The sequence below is a fragment of the Polypterus senegalus genome, chromosome 18, assembly GCF_016835505.1.
Source record: "Polypterus senegalus isolate Bchr_013 chromosome 18, ASM1683550v1, whole genome shotgun sequence".
In the NCBI taxonomy this organism is placed as follows: domain Eukaryota; kingdom Metazoa; phylum Chordata; class Cladistia; order Polypteriformes; family Polypteridae; genus Polypterus; species Polypterus senegalus.
In genome coordinates, this window is record NC_053171.1 from 20,276,209 (window position 1) to 20,293,454 (window position 17,246).

General features: G+C 38.9%; 1 long non-coding RNA gene across 1 annotated transcript; it reads left to right on the forward strand.

Annotated features, from left to right (window-relative positions):
- Positions 1 to 1,613: 1,613 nt before the first annotated feature.
- LOC120518990 lies at positions 1,614 to 14,855 on the forward strand. The gene is made up of 3 exons (XR_005631355.1): positions 1,614 to 1,701; positions 14,217 to 14,464; positions 14,707 to 14,855. It is a non-coding gene; the product is annotated as an uncharacterized LOC120518990 (long non-coding RNA).
- The last annotated feature ends 2,391 nt before the right edge of the window (positions 14,856 to 17,246 follow it).

Consider the following 17,246-nt stretch of genomic DNA (forward strand, 5'->3'; position numbering starts at 1 on the left):
ATAGATGAAATTGGGAGATGAGGAAAATCGGGCAGGTTCTGTTTAACAAAGTTTCTAATTTGAAGAGAGTGAAAGAAATGTGTTGCTGGAAAGTTAAATTTGGAATGTAATTCTTCATAGGCTGTAAAGTCGTTGTCTATGTAAAGATCTCTAAGTGATTTAATCCCAGATGTTTTCCACATATTAAAAACTGCATATGTTTGCGAGGGTTGAAAAAGGTGGTTCTCGTGTAGAGGTGCCACAGATAAAAGATTCTCTATCTTAAAATGCTTCCTACATTGGGTCCATATTCTGAGCAAGAGTACTTTTAAGTTGGGAATTTGTGCAGGTATTTCAAAAATTTCTTATTATCTCTTCATGATTATTTATGTAGCCGGGATACGGATCTGAATAATGATAACTGCTTTCTGGAACCTTCATGTGGATGGTTCATTTAGGAACAAAAAATGGTCCTCTTTTAGAATCACTTTGAAGAGCCACTTTTTTACATTTATTTTCAAGAGTGTAAAATAATGGATCTAAAATGGAACTTTACTGGGCTGTGTGGTTCCTCATTGAACCATTGCTTGACAAGGAACCATTTTATTCTGGGAAGGGTTCATTTACTTTTTTTTTTGTTGAAAATATTCCTAATATGTGGACAAAACAGAAATTTTCATTGTAGAGTAGGCTACCAACAAGATATCCAACAGATCAAGAAAACCTGAATTTAGTCGGTTATTATATGCAGATCCCAGTAAGTCTCAGCAACTATCCTTTTAAATTAAGAAACACTGATATTTCCTAATTGATATTTTAAGAATATCTTAAAACTGATATTTCACAAATGTGTTTCCATCATTTCATGGTTATTTATGGAACAGATACTCAGATGTTCAGTAAATAAATAAAGATTATTTCTGGAACCTTTGTCTGGACAGTTTTTTTTTTTTTTGGAATTGCTCTGAAGGAACACATTGGTACCTTTACTTTTCAGTATGAGATTGTGCTTTGTAATGGCCTACACTCCAGTCCAGGGCTATCTGCTACTTCATTCAGTTGTTAAAAACTGTAAGAGAAATCGGCAAATCTGACCTCTGATCATGGGGTCAGGATGAAGGTGTGGCTTTAACAATTAAGGGGCGTGGCGTTGTAACTAATGCAGGACGTTGGTTCTTTATAGTGCATTGGATGCGCAGTTATGTTCCTCATTTAGAAATAATGGTGTTAATCTGTGTGTGATGAGGAGTTAAAAGTCCAAACCTGTTATAAGCGTGTAGTGAGATGCCATCGAAGTTCAGCGATCTCTTTACAGGAAAGTCCTCAATTCAATCGGTGGGATGACGTCACTGACTTAACGCGCCCATTTATATTTAGGACTGGGTCGCGGCTTATACACGGTTCTTAATAAATGGGCGTTTCGACATTTTGTTAATAACAGGAATTGTGTGCTTCTCCTCCACTTTGCCCAAAACTCCCGAGTGCGACTCCCGCGTCTTCTGCAGGCGGCCACAGATTGGCCACCTGCTCTTTCCCGTGTAATTATCGCAAGCGCTGGCTGGACTGACAGTGCGAGTTACGGGGGTCTCCGTTCACCTACCCCTACTTTCTGTTGACGAAATTGAATAATTAAGGCAGAGAAGTGCAAGCTAGAATCACCATGTGATTTACATCTAAATGACACGTTTTATTTAGGGATACGAAACAGCCTGAAATTATCAGGTAAGAAAAACTTGAAAAGCAAAGATGTATGCACGGGTATTATGAATTTATTTTTTTTATTTTAGTTGCCTTTTTGTTGTCAAAAAACGAGTCAAAACAACTTTTCCTTTAGAAAAATAATGATGAATGGAAACGAAATACAGGAGTGGTTACAATGAATAACATTTATTTTAAGTTATTCTTCGTAATGCAGCATGCAAAAAAATCTATTGTACTTACATATTTTAAATATTTTAGATTTTAGCATATTACACAATAGAAATTGTAGATTACATTATATTGCATGCTTTAAAAGGAGCTCTTAAAAAGAGATCCCGGTATCTTAAAACTAAAAAACAAAATGTGTTTAGATACCAGATAGATGCTGTTGATTTCTCTTTGTCTTACATAAAGTGTTAAAGCTCGGTCTATCAGCACATTAAAAAATCCCGCACTCACGGGTTGCAAGGAATTCATGGGAGGGACTGTCAAAAAAAGCTTCTCTCCGAGTTGGCTACAGAAAAAAAAAGATCGGGGGTGTGGAGGTCCTAAGAATTTGGACAATTCACAAGCTTTCTTTAGGAGTACGAAAAAAAAAAACGTCTGCATGAAAAGCCTATTTAGACTTGAGCACCTCTAAATCGATAGGGATTTACCAGACTACATGCCCGCGAATCCGATCTCTCATAACCAACCTGTCAGAAGTTCCCACCCAGTTTGGGGGGCGACAGTATCGGACGAAAAACAATTTAGTAATCAGATAAGTGAAAGGGAAAACTGCAGTTCTCCTCGTCCGAGAGCAGGCAGCGGAGACAATTAATCCCAATGCCCGTTTGTGCCGAAATGAACACTGCCATTTCTAATATATGAGAGCAACTATATGAGCCCATCCAAATGTGCGATACCCGAATGCGTAATTCGGAGACCGCATATCTCCTCACACAGTAAGAAATTCAAAGTTTAGTTAAGAGAGACATTCAATAATTTATGCAAACGAAAAATACATCAGTAAAGACTATTGCATTTAAATACTGTCTGTGTTTTTAAAAATAAAGAATATAAAAAAACAGCGTTAAGTCTTCTGTGCAGTTAGTCTTAAAAGATTAGATAGATAGATAGATAGATAGATAGATTAAAAATTATTATACAAAGAAGTCTTAGAATCAAATGATTCTTTGCATGTCAAGCAACGGTTCATCGAGGAAGCACACAAACGCAATAATAAAGTGTCATTAAAGAACCAGTATTTAAATTTTATAACATACAGAAAGTCAGTCCGCTGGAGCAAATCCCAGCCAACACAGTGCGCAAGGCACTTACAGAAAGAATCTGAGAATAATAATAATAATAAGAAGAAGAAGAATATAAAAGTTATCTAAAACTTTTAGAAAAAGGTAAAACGTGAACTTGCTTACAGCTGGGACTGGAATCACATAACCTTAACATTTTTCATTGCTTATTTAGAGTTAGAATTAAACTTTTTGCCGTTAATCTGCCGTTTTTTAAATCAGGCTATTCAATTAAATGAACTGATACCATCGACATAATGAAATCATTGTGACATAATGAAATTCTTCCGTCATGTTGTCGTTTCCTCGTTTAAACGGGATTCTGCAGCGCAAACCCCCCACACACACCACTTCTCCTATGAGCACGAGAATGTCTTACAAGATACTTGTCGGATTTCATGCATGTCAATGAGTGTTTAGTGACATTCCAGAGAACAAGCCCCACAGGCACCAAACGAGTTCAATACTAACAGCACCGTTTTACTAGAAAATAATCACCAAAATGGTAGTCAGATAGTTATATTCATATACGGACTTAGTTTACACAAAATACTTTCATTACTCTATTTACAAAGCAGGCTTTATATCAGTCTAATATACAGCGACTTTCAAATCTCTAGCTATTTATCTATTATATAGTGCCTTTCTTTCTATCTATCTATCTATCTATCTATCTATCTATCTATCTATCTATCTATCTATCTATCTTGTTAGTTCGAACATGTTTTATGCAAATGGACTAAAACGATAAAACAGGCCAAGCTTACTTTGTCATATTATCAAATTGCACTCATTTGACATCAAATTTCATGCTTCCTGTGCCATTAACAGCACTGTATACAACACATTTATAAATGAACCACACTGAACAATCTATGTTTGCTGGTAAAATTAGCATGTTGTGTTGAACCAATAACACATATTAAAACAGTAATAGAAAAAGTAAAACATTTTAATCGTCCCGCGAGTTCATTATTACAAATTTAAATTACAGTATTTCTACAAACCAACTTTTTAATTCAGCTCTCGTCCACCGCATAAATGAGTGGGATTAAGCGGGTCTGTATTATTCTTTGACTTTCAAAGTATGAGTCGCGGGAAGGTTAGCGCTGCTTCGTATGTGATCCAACTTCTTGGGTTTGAAGCCAAGCTTTTTTAAAGTTTGCATGACATTTCTCTCTAATCCGACCAGATCATGAAGACGTGTATATCAAGAACAATAATTTACTATTATTATTATGATGATGATGCTGATGAATAACAATAGTTCATAATTACTATTGCTGCAGTCTCTATCTCTAGATCGGGATACGTTACAACTCTTATTTTAATTATTTTTTAACAGTTGCAGCACAAGCAGGTCGAGTGTCTTGCTTTGTGTCACACAGCGCGGTAGAGGCGCGTTAATTCGCGATGCTATGAGTGGGGTATGTGAGAGAAAAGCAGCGCCATAGTGACTGGAAAGCGGATCCATCGGGTCCTCTATATGGCTCCCTTTTTGTATCTTTTAAGATTCATTTTTATTCCCTCTTGGTTTATTTGGTTCGAAAGTCTAATTTACATATACATTCTCTCATTGTGTCTAAAGTCTACACAAACCTGACATTTTTTTTTTTTTTTACTTCTGTTTCATATCATATACTTAATGAGATTATTGTTTCCTATTGATCAACATCTATATAATTGTCTTTACACATTGATTATATAATAGAAAGTAATATATAATTAATGTATAAACAAATTAGTTTAATAAAAACGAATAATTTCTAATGAGTCAGTATTTGAGCTTCTATATTTGGTCTTGGCACTGCCATTTTAAAAAGAAAAAAAAAAAACGAAACAAAAGCTATTTTATAAAATTGTTCTGCAAATTTAGTAATTTTTAAAATTCTGTTGTATACTCCCCATTGAACATTTAGGTTCTGACTGGGCCTTGCCTCACTATTGACCATTGTCTGCTTCATTAGTGTGGTTTTGGTTATGCGTTTCAAGTTGTTATCCTCATTTCTTTCTTTTCTTGTCTCTTCTTGGTGTGTTATTGTGTGCTGTCCCACTGTGATTCCTGCCTTGTGTCCAATGACTGTTGGAATAGCCTCCAGCTGCCCCGAGACCCTGCAAATAGATGAGCGGGTTAAAAAGATGCACTCTTAAAAATAAATGTGTCCGAGCGGTTTTCATAAGAACCATCCACATGAAGGTTCCAGATGGAGCCTTTATTTATTTAGATCTGTAAAAGACTTCATAAATACCCATAAACAGATGATAAAAGATTTGTGAAATAACAATAGGATCCTGAGTTTAGCAGGAGTCTTGCTGCATACAATATGAGGCTGAGTTCAGGTTTTCTTCATCTGTTAGTAGCTAGTTTGTTTGCCAAGAATTTCTGTTTAATATTACGAATCCTTTCTAAGCCTAAAAAAGAAATTTTGTAAGCACCCTTCCTGGGACTAATTGGTATTTTGAGTTCTACAAGGAACCACACAACCCAGTAAAGTGTTGCTAAAGAAGGCTTATCCTCATACCAGGATGTTGCTACCAAAATGCCTTGCAGACCAACAGCCTGTCAGTGTGCCAGCAGATGTTGTGCTAAATTGTGCTCTCATCTTCTCAGAAAAGCTTCTTTCTCTTAGTCCGAGGCTCGGCTAGTTGGACTCGTTTAGCAGAGTGAAACACATTCAACGTTCTTTTCGTTTTCCTCAACATTGCTTTTATTTTGCCCTGTCGCATATTCACACCCCATGATTGTCATATAAGTTGCAGAAGATTGTAATTCCATTCGGACTTCTAGTGTCCCACTGGTCAGAGGACTGCAGTCATTTTCCAGCATTGTGGGATCTGAAGTGTCTTGTGAATATTTTGGTTCTGTTTCCTTGACTGGCACTTTTTGACAGCGTAATCACAGATTTACATTGAATGCGTTTTTTATTTTAGTGCTAAGATCTCCAGATCCTAGGATAGAACATCCATAGAATAATCAGAACCTCTGTTGCTGCACACTGTTAGACTCAATTCACTGACATATCCCACTGCTGAAGACCATTGGCTGCACCTGAGCTTATGTGAGTTCTTTTCATTTATAATTTATACATTTATTTATACTTTATTTATAAATGTATAAATAAATATATATATAATTTGGCAGATTACTCTTAATTTTATCTTTACATTGACATAACAGAGTATTTCCAGCTGATCACGCATGCAATTTCATTTGCATGCTGTAAAGCAGGGGTGTCAAACTCCGGGCCTGGATGGTCGCAGTGGCTGCAGGTTTTCATTCTGACCCTTTTCCTAATCAGTTTCCATTTTTCACTGCTAACTAACTGCTTTTCCCTTCATTTCAATAGCCCTGTTTTTAAGGATTCAGTCCTCTGAATTGATTCCTTTCTTCATTAAATGACAGCCAAACAGAAATGAGACGTGAAATGAGCCAACAGATGACCAGCTAAACTGTGAGTTCAAACTGCAACCAATCTCTTAATAAGAAGTCGAGTCTTTCTGTTAATTAAACCCGTTATTTAATTCCGTGGCTTGTTGCTGCTCTCATTCTGCCACAGCAGACATTTCCAAAACTGTTGATTTTTCTGTTTTTTCCATGAACACCGTCCAAATGTTTTGGTGACCTGAGAGATCATCCTTATCGAGATCATCACCTTTCTTTATTTTCAGATATTGTGTGATGGGCACAGGTGAGCTGGTCATATGGTGGCTCGTTTTATGTCTCATTATTGTTTGGCTGCTAATTATGGAAAAAAAAACATCTAAAAGCCTGAGTCAAGTTAATTAAAATTAAGGGAAAAGAAGTTAATTAGCAGCAAAAACTGGTCACTAATGAAGAAGATGGTTAGTATGAAAACCTGTACCCACTGCGGCCCTCCAGGACTGGAATTCGACACCCGTGCTGTGAAGAACATGAATCGACTGACTTTCCATGTTGGGGAGGATAATGATCTCTTACCAGGCCAGGAGGCCATTATCGTGGATGATTTGAGGGGTGCATGGGTGTCTTAGCTGAGATGGGTGGTGTTTTCTTCTTTGGTCCGAGCCTATGGTTGAAGACCCTTCCTGTTCCGGCCCCTTTGAGGTCACTTCCTATACTGCCCTTTAAAAGCTGCCACCTTTCCCCTATCCCCTCAGTTCTGTTTTGGACTCCGATTTGTACACTTTGTTCAATTTTGCAGCAAGGAAATAATATACGGGTGGCTGCCCCAAACCTTATGACAAGAAATACTGGATCCAGATTTTCAACATGTGCTTGTAATATTTTGATGGGCTTGTCTGTATATACTGTGTTTATTTAGAGAGGGATTTCTTTCCATATTTAAATCACCCCCTTAAAATTTAGATGCATTTGGAAAATCGTTTTGTTTGAAGAAACAACCTTAAAGTTAAATTGTGACTTTTTTTTTTTTGTTTTATTTTCGTTATTTATTTATTTATTTATTTATTTATTTTAATGAGGGTATTCTGACCTGTTTTTGCTCTAATGGTAGCCTCTCGGTAACCACAGTGCAGTCAGCAATTCATGCATAGGAGTAAACAGTTAAGACCTGCAAACAATGTGTGTGAAGAAAAAATTACCATTTAGAATTGTGGAGTCTGCTGTGTGAAATCCATCACTGTTTATCCCCTCGCTGGCTTTTATCAAGGCTTATTGACCTATCTGCTAGAAATTGCAGTATAATGGCTTGCCTTTACTGAAAGCTACCAATAAAGAAAAAGGGAGTTTGAACAGCATTGGTACCCTGCTATTGTTACCATTTCTGGAGACCATGACAGAGCTAGCAGGCAAAAATGACAGAAGGCTATTGAGATTTGGGATTAAACTGACAGAGTGATTTTCTCTGTAAATATTAACTTCTTTTTTTAAGTGATCAATTTAGATCTCTTGAAAGGTGATGGACTGACAGAACTAGAAAATAACTCTTTTGTGATATACAGCACAGCCAAGAGAATTTACAGTGAATTCACCTAAAGTGAGAAGCTATAGGTAAAAGTAACTTTGAATTTATAGTCTGTGTGTTTAATTGGCACTCGGGATCTAATAAGGGGTATTTAACTTGGACAGTGGTGACAGTGAGTTCGGCCTGTTTATGACACGTAGGTCTTTCAGAGAGTGTTAGACATTAACTCGACACTCTTCATGTCAGACATGATAGGAAAAATGTACACCCGCTGTCTGTCCATAGGGTGTACTGATATCATCTTATAGCCAACGCCATCCTGTAACTTGCAACTCTAACTGTGTGAGATGATTAAATAAACTGTGATTCACCTTTTTAAACATCCATCCATCCATCCATTTTCTAACCCGCTGAATCCGAATAGGGTCACGGTGGTCCGCTGGAGCCAATCCCAGCCAACACAGGGCACAAGGCAGGAGCCAATCCTGGGCAGGGTGCCAACCCACCACAGGACACACACAAACACACCCACACACCAATCACACACTAGGGCCAATTTAGAATCGCCAATCCACCTAACCTGCATGTCCTTGGATTGTGGGAGGAAACCGGAGCGCCAGGAGGAAACCCACACAGACACGGGGAGAACATGCAAACTCCACGCAGGGAGGACCCGGGAAGCGAACCCGGGTCTCCTAACTGCGAGGCACCTTTTTAAACATCCATTTGAAATCCTAAATGTGGTCCAATGGGTTCATTTAACTCAAAACCTATTAAACTGGATGTATTTTCATCAACCTCTTGTGACAGTACCAGGTGCAGATCTGAAAATGGGCTGCTGGAACTTGCAAGGGTCCTACAGACTTGACCAACTTGGAACTGACATTCAACTTAGCATGCATGTCTTAGAAGATGTTGGAAGAAATCTGAAATAGCTGGAGGCAAACCAGTACTGATATGGGGAGAACATCTAAACTCCACACAGAAAACAACTGTGCAGGTATATATGTACATATGCATACGCTTTTGTATCTATTATATAACCCCTTATCTATCTATCTATCTATCTATCTATCTATCTATCTATCTATCTATCTATCTATCTATCTATCATATAGTGCCTTTCATATCTATCTATCTATCTATCTATCTATCTATCTATCTATCTATCTATCTATCTATCTATATATATATATATATATATATATATATATATATATATATATATATATATATATATATATATATATATATATATATATATATTATAGTGCCTTTCATATACAGTCACTCTGTCTATTATATAGTGTGTAACCACCAGGGGATGCCAATGTAACCACCAGGGGGCTCCACTGAGCACTAAACCACAGACATAATAAAGCCCAACATGTTTCTGGGATAAAGTAAAAGTATTTATTTATCCAACACAATAATCACTGTTTAAAGATCAGTTAAATTATCAATAAATCAAACCAGTTCATCCTCTTTTCTTCCTCCCATTGAGTGTTGCCCGTTGCCTCCTGACTTTGTAGAAGCACTTCTGTGTCCCTCTACTGGCACCCAGGGACCCCAAAAGGGTTGCACTACTTGACTCCAACTCCCAAGCACCCCTGAGGGTGTCTCAACTGGGTTGCTACAAGAGGACCAATGCTACCTAATCTATGAAGGATGGAATTGCTCCCAGTTTCCAGCTTCTGCACTGTTTCTGATAATTCTAAACTGACCATGTGGTAGAATGGCGCCATATCCAAGGTTTGTCTCAGCTTTGAGCCCAAAGCTTTTGATAAGATCCATGATAGCATATTGAATTAGGTGGCTCAGAAAACACTAGACTGTGTTATGTTGTAGATTTCAAAAAATGCTTAATTGCTTCCTTTTGTGTTTTCAATGAAAGAATCCAGCAAAACCTCAGTGACCACCCCATCAGTAAATCACACACTCTTTACACTTTTTCGCAATACTTCATTGATGCCTATATATTTAAAGCATGGGATGTCAAGTCTTTACCAGACATACACACACTCACTGGAAATGAGATGATGAAAAGAAACAATCACGCGTTTGGAGTGAGGAAGAACACTGACATTTTGCTGGAATTGTAGAAGAGCAGAAGGAGAACATGCAAGCTCATTCAAACCAAAAATGACTTGGGATCACATACTGTGAAACAATAAAGCCAACCTCCATGTGTAGTCAAAGAGGTAAATAATCAGATCTACCAATCTGGCTTTCGGCGTTATCATGACGTTGAGATGGCCGTCCTGAAAGTATTTAATGACATCTCTATTATTACTGACTCAGGTGCCGCTGCAGTCCTTGTCCTCCTGGACCTGACTGCTGCCTTTGACACTGTTGACCAGGAGACATTGCTGTTGTGGCTTGAACATCTTGTTGGGCTCAAAGGGGCTGCTCTTAACTGGTTCAGGTCATATCTAACTGGTAGACACTTTTCAGTGACTTTAAATTCCTCTTTATCATCTACTGCTCCTCTTAAATGTGGTGTTCCTCAGGGATCCATTTTGGGTCCTATTTTATTCTCTATATACCTTCACCTTATTGGAGCTATTTTTAGGAAATTGAACATTTCTTTTCACTGCTATGCTGATGATACTCAGGTTTATATTCCCGTCTGCAACTCTGCAATGAACCAACTGCCCAACTGTCTTTTTGAACTAATTTCCTGGATGGCTAATAATTTTCTTGATCTGAATCAAAATAAAATGGAGGTGCTTATCATGGGTCCATCAGCTAAAGCCCAAATTGGTCTTGGACTTCTCAGCTCTTTCTCTGTCATTTGCAAACCTCAAGTCTGCAATCTTGGTGTTAACTTTGACAGTAACCTCTCTTTTGAGAAACAGATTAATTCTGTAGACAAGAGTTTGCTTTTTCCAGCTTTGTCTATTAGGTAAGATGAAGCTTTTTTTTATCTTCTAGGAATTTTGAGAAAGCTACTCATGCTTTTATCTTTTCTCGCCTTGATTACTGCAACTCGCCGTATTCTGGGATTAGCAAATCCCTGATATGTAGGTTTACAGTTGGTCCAGAATGATGCTGCTCGCTTTCTGGTTGGGGCAAGAAAGTCTGATTCTTTTTCTCCAATTTTAGCTTCTTTACACTGGCTGCCTGTCAGTTTTCAAATTAATTTTAAAATCTTTTTGCTAGTTTTTAAATCTTTACATGTGCTCGGCTCCTGCCTATTTATCTGAATTGTATGTTTTACACCAACCGTTCAGAGTGCTTAGATCTTCTGGTCTGTTGTCTCTTGTTGTCCCTCGTACCAAGTGTAAAACTAAGGGGGACAGGACTTGTGCAGCTGCTGCTCCTCGCCTGTTGAACTCTTTACCTCGTCACATAAAGGAGTCGTCTACAACTGAACTGTTCAAAACGAGATTAAAAACTCATTTCTATTCACTTGCATTCTGTGACCTTCAGTAATACTGATGGTTTCCTCTTTGTGATTCTGTAATCTTACTTCTATTTATTATTTATTTTATTTATGTTCATTTATTTTATTTCTATTTATGTTAACTGTATGTTTTTTTTTTCTTCTTTTATTGTAAAGCACTTCGGGCACACACTGTTGTTTTAAATGTGCTATATAAATAAATTGACATTGACATTGACAAATAAGAAGTCAGCGTCTCAACAGGAAAAATGTCTTCATGAGGGACTTACTTTAGCAGAGGCCAGCATCTAAGAAATGTTGCAAGGCCTGCCAATGGATAAGTAAATGGATTAGTTGTGCTCAACACTTCAAGGTCCTGTCCCAATATCATGAGTGTTGGTGGGTCACCGTTTTATTTTTCTGGAGCTAGTAGACAACAGTATGGACTTTTATATCACCAACGTCTGCAAACAGACTTTTTTTATTAACTGGTAGAAATGTTTAAACATGAACCCTTCAAAGTTACAAATAATATTTTAAGAATAAACAGAGATAGAGAGCATTAGCTGTGATTAAGCTAATTTTTCTTCATTTTCATTTTAATCGTAACATCCTCAAAGATATTTCTGCAAAACAGTAGTATTTGGGAAGAAACATCACATGCACCTTCTGAAGGATTCTATTCAATTGACAGCATTCAAGAATTTTGGTCTTATTTCTCGGAGTGGTTCCAGCATACACATTGCTTATGCAATACCACCCTGAGTCCAGGGGTGGGTGCTCTTAAATTAATTCAAACTCCCTTCTCCTTTGCAGTTCAGCAGAAATAATGACATAGCTGTTCCTCCATGTTATGGATTACTTAAGTTAGATAAGTGGGCTCTGTTACTCTCACGAATCCTGCCGACTACGCCATTATGGAAATAGCAAAGGTTAGCCAGCAAGAAGATTTAGGGAGCCAGCATGACAAAACACTGTTTAACAATGGCAAAGTAAGAAAAATGGAAAGAAAAGGCACAACAAGGTACAAAATAACAGCTACTGCTGTCCATACAAAGAAATCCCAAAAAAAACAGTGCTTCTGGCTTGGAGCTCTCTCTCAACAACTCTGGGTCCAAAAATGAACTCCCCATGCCTTTGTCTTCTTAGTTTTACAGTGCATGCCCCATGTACTTGTAAGTCATGACAATTGTCTTCTGGTTGCCGTCCCTGTGAACTGTGAAGGAGAAGGGATGTTAGGTTAACAGCAGTGCCATCTCTCAAACTGGGGTGCTATTGCTTACTTGGTACGAGGTACATGGCAGTAACAAAGCTTTTAGAGAGCACCATTCCATTACAGGGTAAACACACACACAGACTCTCACTCCAATCCACCTAAAATACAGATCTTTGGATTGGCAGAGGGGAAACTGGAGCACCCGGAGAAAACCCACACAAACATGGGGACAACATGCAAACTCCACACTGGCAGCACTTAGAAAATGAATCCAGATCTCCTCACTAGCAGCGATACCACTGTGGCACCATGCCATCCTTATAGAATTTATGCCTTTATATATATCTTTTACTTCTAGGAGCTTTGAGAACCTACAGTATAATTAAGCTACATAAAACATAAATTAAGTGTATAAATATACCCCGATCAGACACAACATTAAAATCACTGACAGATGAAGGGAATACCATTGACTATCTTGTTACAGTGGCTCTGTCAAGGGGTGGGATATGATGGCAGTAAGTGAACAGTCAGTTCTTGAAAGTGATGTGACGGAAGCAGGAAAATGGGCAAGCGTAAGGACCTGAGTGACTATCACAAGAGCCTAATTGTGATGGCCACCACAAGGCTGGCTCAGAGCATTCCCAAAACTGCTGATCTTGTGGTATGTTCCCCGTTTCCAATGGTAAATGCCTACCAAAAGTGTTCCAAGGAAGGTCTCAACCAGTGAACTAGCAACAGCGACGTCACCCAAGGCTCATGGATGCACGTGGAATGCGAAGGCTAGCCTGTCTGATCTGACCCCACAGAAGAGCTACTGTAGCACAAATTGCAGAAAATCTTAATGCTGGCCATGAGAGAATGGCATCAGAACTCACAAAGAATCACAACTTGCTGATCCCTGTCCACTGCCAAAAGCCGCAACAATTGACACGTGAGCATCGGAACTAGACTGCAAGGCAACAGAAGAAGGTGGTCTGGTCAGATAACTTACATTTTCTTTTCAATCATGTGGACGGCAGTGTGCATCATTTACCAGGGGAGGAGATGGCAGCAGGATGGGAAGAAGGCAAGCCGGTGGAGGTAATGTACTGCTCTTATCAATGTTCTGCTGGGCAGCGTTTGGTCATGGCATTAATGTGGATATTACAGGGTGGTCCAGATCTAATTATGCAGATCCTGATCGTCTGGATGACTTTGATTTATGGAGGGACGATTCCAGTTCAGCAAAAAGATGATTCTTCATGTCGTCAGTTCACACTCTTCTCGATGGTCTGGGATTATTCGGGTGATTTTCTATGTAATCAACTTAATAAGTTATAACGTAATGAAAATTGCATAATTAGATCTGGACCACCCTATACTCTGACACGTACTACCTACCTAGACATTGTTTCAGTCCACATACACATCATAGCAATGGTAGTCCCTGATGACATTGACCTCTTTCGGCAGAATAATACATCCTGCCACACTGCAGAAATAGTCCTCCAGATCTCAATCCATGGAGGCCCCACCTCGCAACTTATAGGACTTAAAGGATCTGCAGCTAACATCTTGGTGCCAAGTACCACAGGGCAACTTCAGAAGTCTTGTGGAGTCCATGCTTTGACAGGTCGGTGCTGTTTTGGGAACATGAGAGGGGATGATGCAATATTAGGCAACCCGTTTTAATGTTGTAGATGATTGGTGTATTTATGCTGTATACATTATCATGGTTGGTGCTTCTCCTTGTTATGTAGGAGCATATAGAAAACACGGTACAACAGGTAAAGAACTCCAGACACCTCAGTGGGTGTTCTCTGACTGAAAATGACCCAGTAAGGAAGAAACACCATAAAAGTCCTTCCTCTTCATTCTACATGATGTCAAGACTACAATACAAGAAAAGGGGGAACTCTGCCTAGAGTTAAGCAGACTTGCTGCTGAAGATATCCTCACTTTGAGAATCAGGAAGTGTGAGACCATTACAGGAAAAAGGAACATTTTGGTAAGTCTGTAGGATGTCTTCAAAGAAGGTTTAGAAGCCTACAAGGACCCTAAAACTGGCAATCATTTAGATATTATGACTCTAAATACCCAAGAGAGATTAGTTCCTTGTCATAAGTTCTTGTTTGGACTGTTTAATCTTATAAAATAAATCTAATCCTATATTTGGGGATTGAAAAATGTTGCAAACAGGTTGTGAGAACTCTGGATATTCCAAAGTCTGTTATGATTTTTTTTTCCCAGAAGTGAATCAGACGTTCATTGGAAAAGACCCACCTCTGAAGATACAGTGAAGAATCCTGGGAACCAAGCCAGCTGAGAAAAGTCACAAAACCAAAAAGTGTACTGCCCGTTCTCGTCAAATGTCTCCCAATTACACCTCGAAAAGGGAACCAAACATACAGTATATTGAAGAGTATCAGAACAGAGAAAGGGCAGGTCACCTGTGACCTGGACAATGGACAAAACTCTTCTATAGAGATGGTTCCCTGTATGCCACTGACTCTAAAGCTTGACTTCGTTAACTGGAGGTTAAATTATTCTAAAAAAGCTTCTGGCATGACTTGAGTTAAGAAGTGGATTAGACTCTTGTATTGTGGATTTCTAGGTGTTCCCACTGGTCACTATATTGTTTTCCATGGGTATCAGTAGTTAAAGCTGCTATGTCTTGGTTTGAATACACAGACCTGCTTGGTTTCTGTTATGTTTTGGTAATATTTACTTTTGAGTTTTTCCTTCAGGTACTTCAGGTTTCCTCACACATCTTCTGAGACGTGCTGGTTAGAATAAGTGAGAACTCTAAGTGTGAGTGAGTGTTGTGTGAGTGTGTGTGTGTGCGTGTCTTTTGATTAAGCCAATTAAGGATCATGGAGAAGACAGAACCCATCCCAGTAGTTTTGGGTGCAAGGCTGAAATCAGTCTGGTATGTGGCATCAGTCCATCACAAGACAGACTCACACCTCTACAATTCCACATAGCACAGCATTTTTGCAGTCGCTAAATAACTTGGGTGGATGAAGGTAAAATGTGAAGCCAAGAGGTAGAGGCACAACCCTTTGAGCCACCATGCTGCTCTTCAAATAACGATACTATAGTTTGCTGATCTGGCTGTTAACCAAAGAAAGATTCATCCATCCATCCATCCATTATCCAACCCGCTATATCTTAACTACAGGGTCACAGGGGTCTGCTGGAGCCAATCCCAGCCAAAACAGGGTGCAAGGTAGGAAACAAACCCCGGGCAGGGCGCCAGCCCACAGCAGCAAAGAAAGATTCATGGAGTGAATTATCTCTTCTCATATGACAAATTGCTCAGGTCCAATTTGTCCTCCAATATGTTTAAAACTGTGATGTAAGTAAATACATATACATATGCACACCAAGTGGCCAGTTTATTAGGTACAATTATGTAATTTGTGAGGTGGTCTTATTTTCTATTAAAAATTAAATGTGATAACTCAATAAGTTATTGACAGTGTAAACTGTAGGTCATATTACAGCAACTCCAAACCTCAGACACAACCACAGCAACAAAAGTCCCAGATTCAAGTAAAAGATTTTGTAAACACAAATACCTCGACGCTACTTCTTTTTATTTGAAATACAAAAGCAGCAACAACTCTTTTTCCTTCTCTTTGTCTCTCATTTCTCCTCCACTCATCCCATGTGAGCTTTTCTCGTCCTTCACTCCTAACTCCAACTCGCCTGAGTGAGAGTCCTTTAGTCAAGGACAGGGTCTACCAGGTCAGGTGGAGGTCTCCCAAAATAGAGATTATAAATCCCTGCAGCACCACCTGACAGCACCCACAGAACCCAACAGGGCTGCATTCCGGGACTCCAATGCCCAGCATGCCCTGTGGGTATCCGATTAGGTATTCAAGCCCAGGAATGCTGCCATCTTATGTGATGGAAAAGACAGTACTCTGAAGTTGTTGTCCCATGCCCCATCCTTCTGTTCCACTGGCCTCCCAGCTGGATAAAGATCCCTTTTCCATCCCAGACAGGATGCCAGTCAATGTATGTAATTTGTTCCAACAGGCACGAGGAGGTTGACCTAGGTCCATATTTTCTTGTGCATTACTACGTTGTGAATCTCTACTTATAATAGATTTCCCCAATCTCTTTCCACATTTTTTAATTATATTGGGATTTGGTGTCTGAATTCATTCCCGGTCTTTCATAGACTTGTGACATGGACTATTATCCTGTTACATTCAAATCTTCTACTGGTTGCAGCTTTGAGCTTAAGATACGTCACAAAAGACACAATGCACCACACGTAGCAATCTGTGTTCCCAACACCTATCAGGATGAATCCTGGTCTATTTCCTCAGTGCAAATCAAAAGAAGCTGACAATGACTTTTTCAATCCTTCATTCAGGCCATTTGTTTTCATTGCCAGGAGCTGGATTTGGTTTTGTCATCAGCTGTCATTTCCCATCTGTAACAAGAGAAGATGAGTTGTACATTCTGTCAGGGATTCTTATGGGACTTGTGTTGTACACAGCTGTAGGCTGAGTGACTGTTGTCTTACCATTAGTCCTCATACGTTCTTTCAGACTCTGTTAATCCCTTTCTTCAGCAGTTTGTTTCAGATAATAAGTGGACTATTGGGTGGCTGTTTCAGTGAATTACTGTTCCTGATGCTTTCTTTCTGGCATGGCTGGTTCTCACTACCATTCAACATTCAAATCTGCTTAACTGCTGAATTTTTCCACTACTCATTCTCTTTATTTTGCACATTCGTGATTAAAAGTTTTAAATATGGGAAAGGTGCTATATTA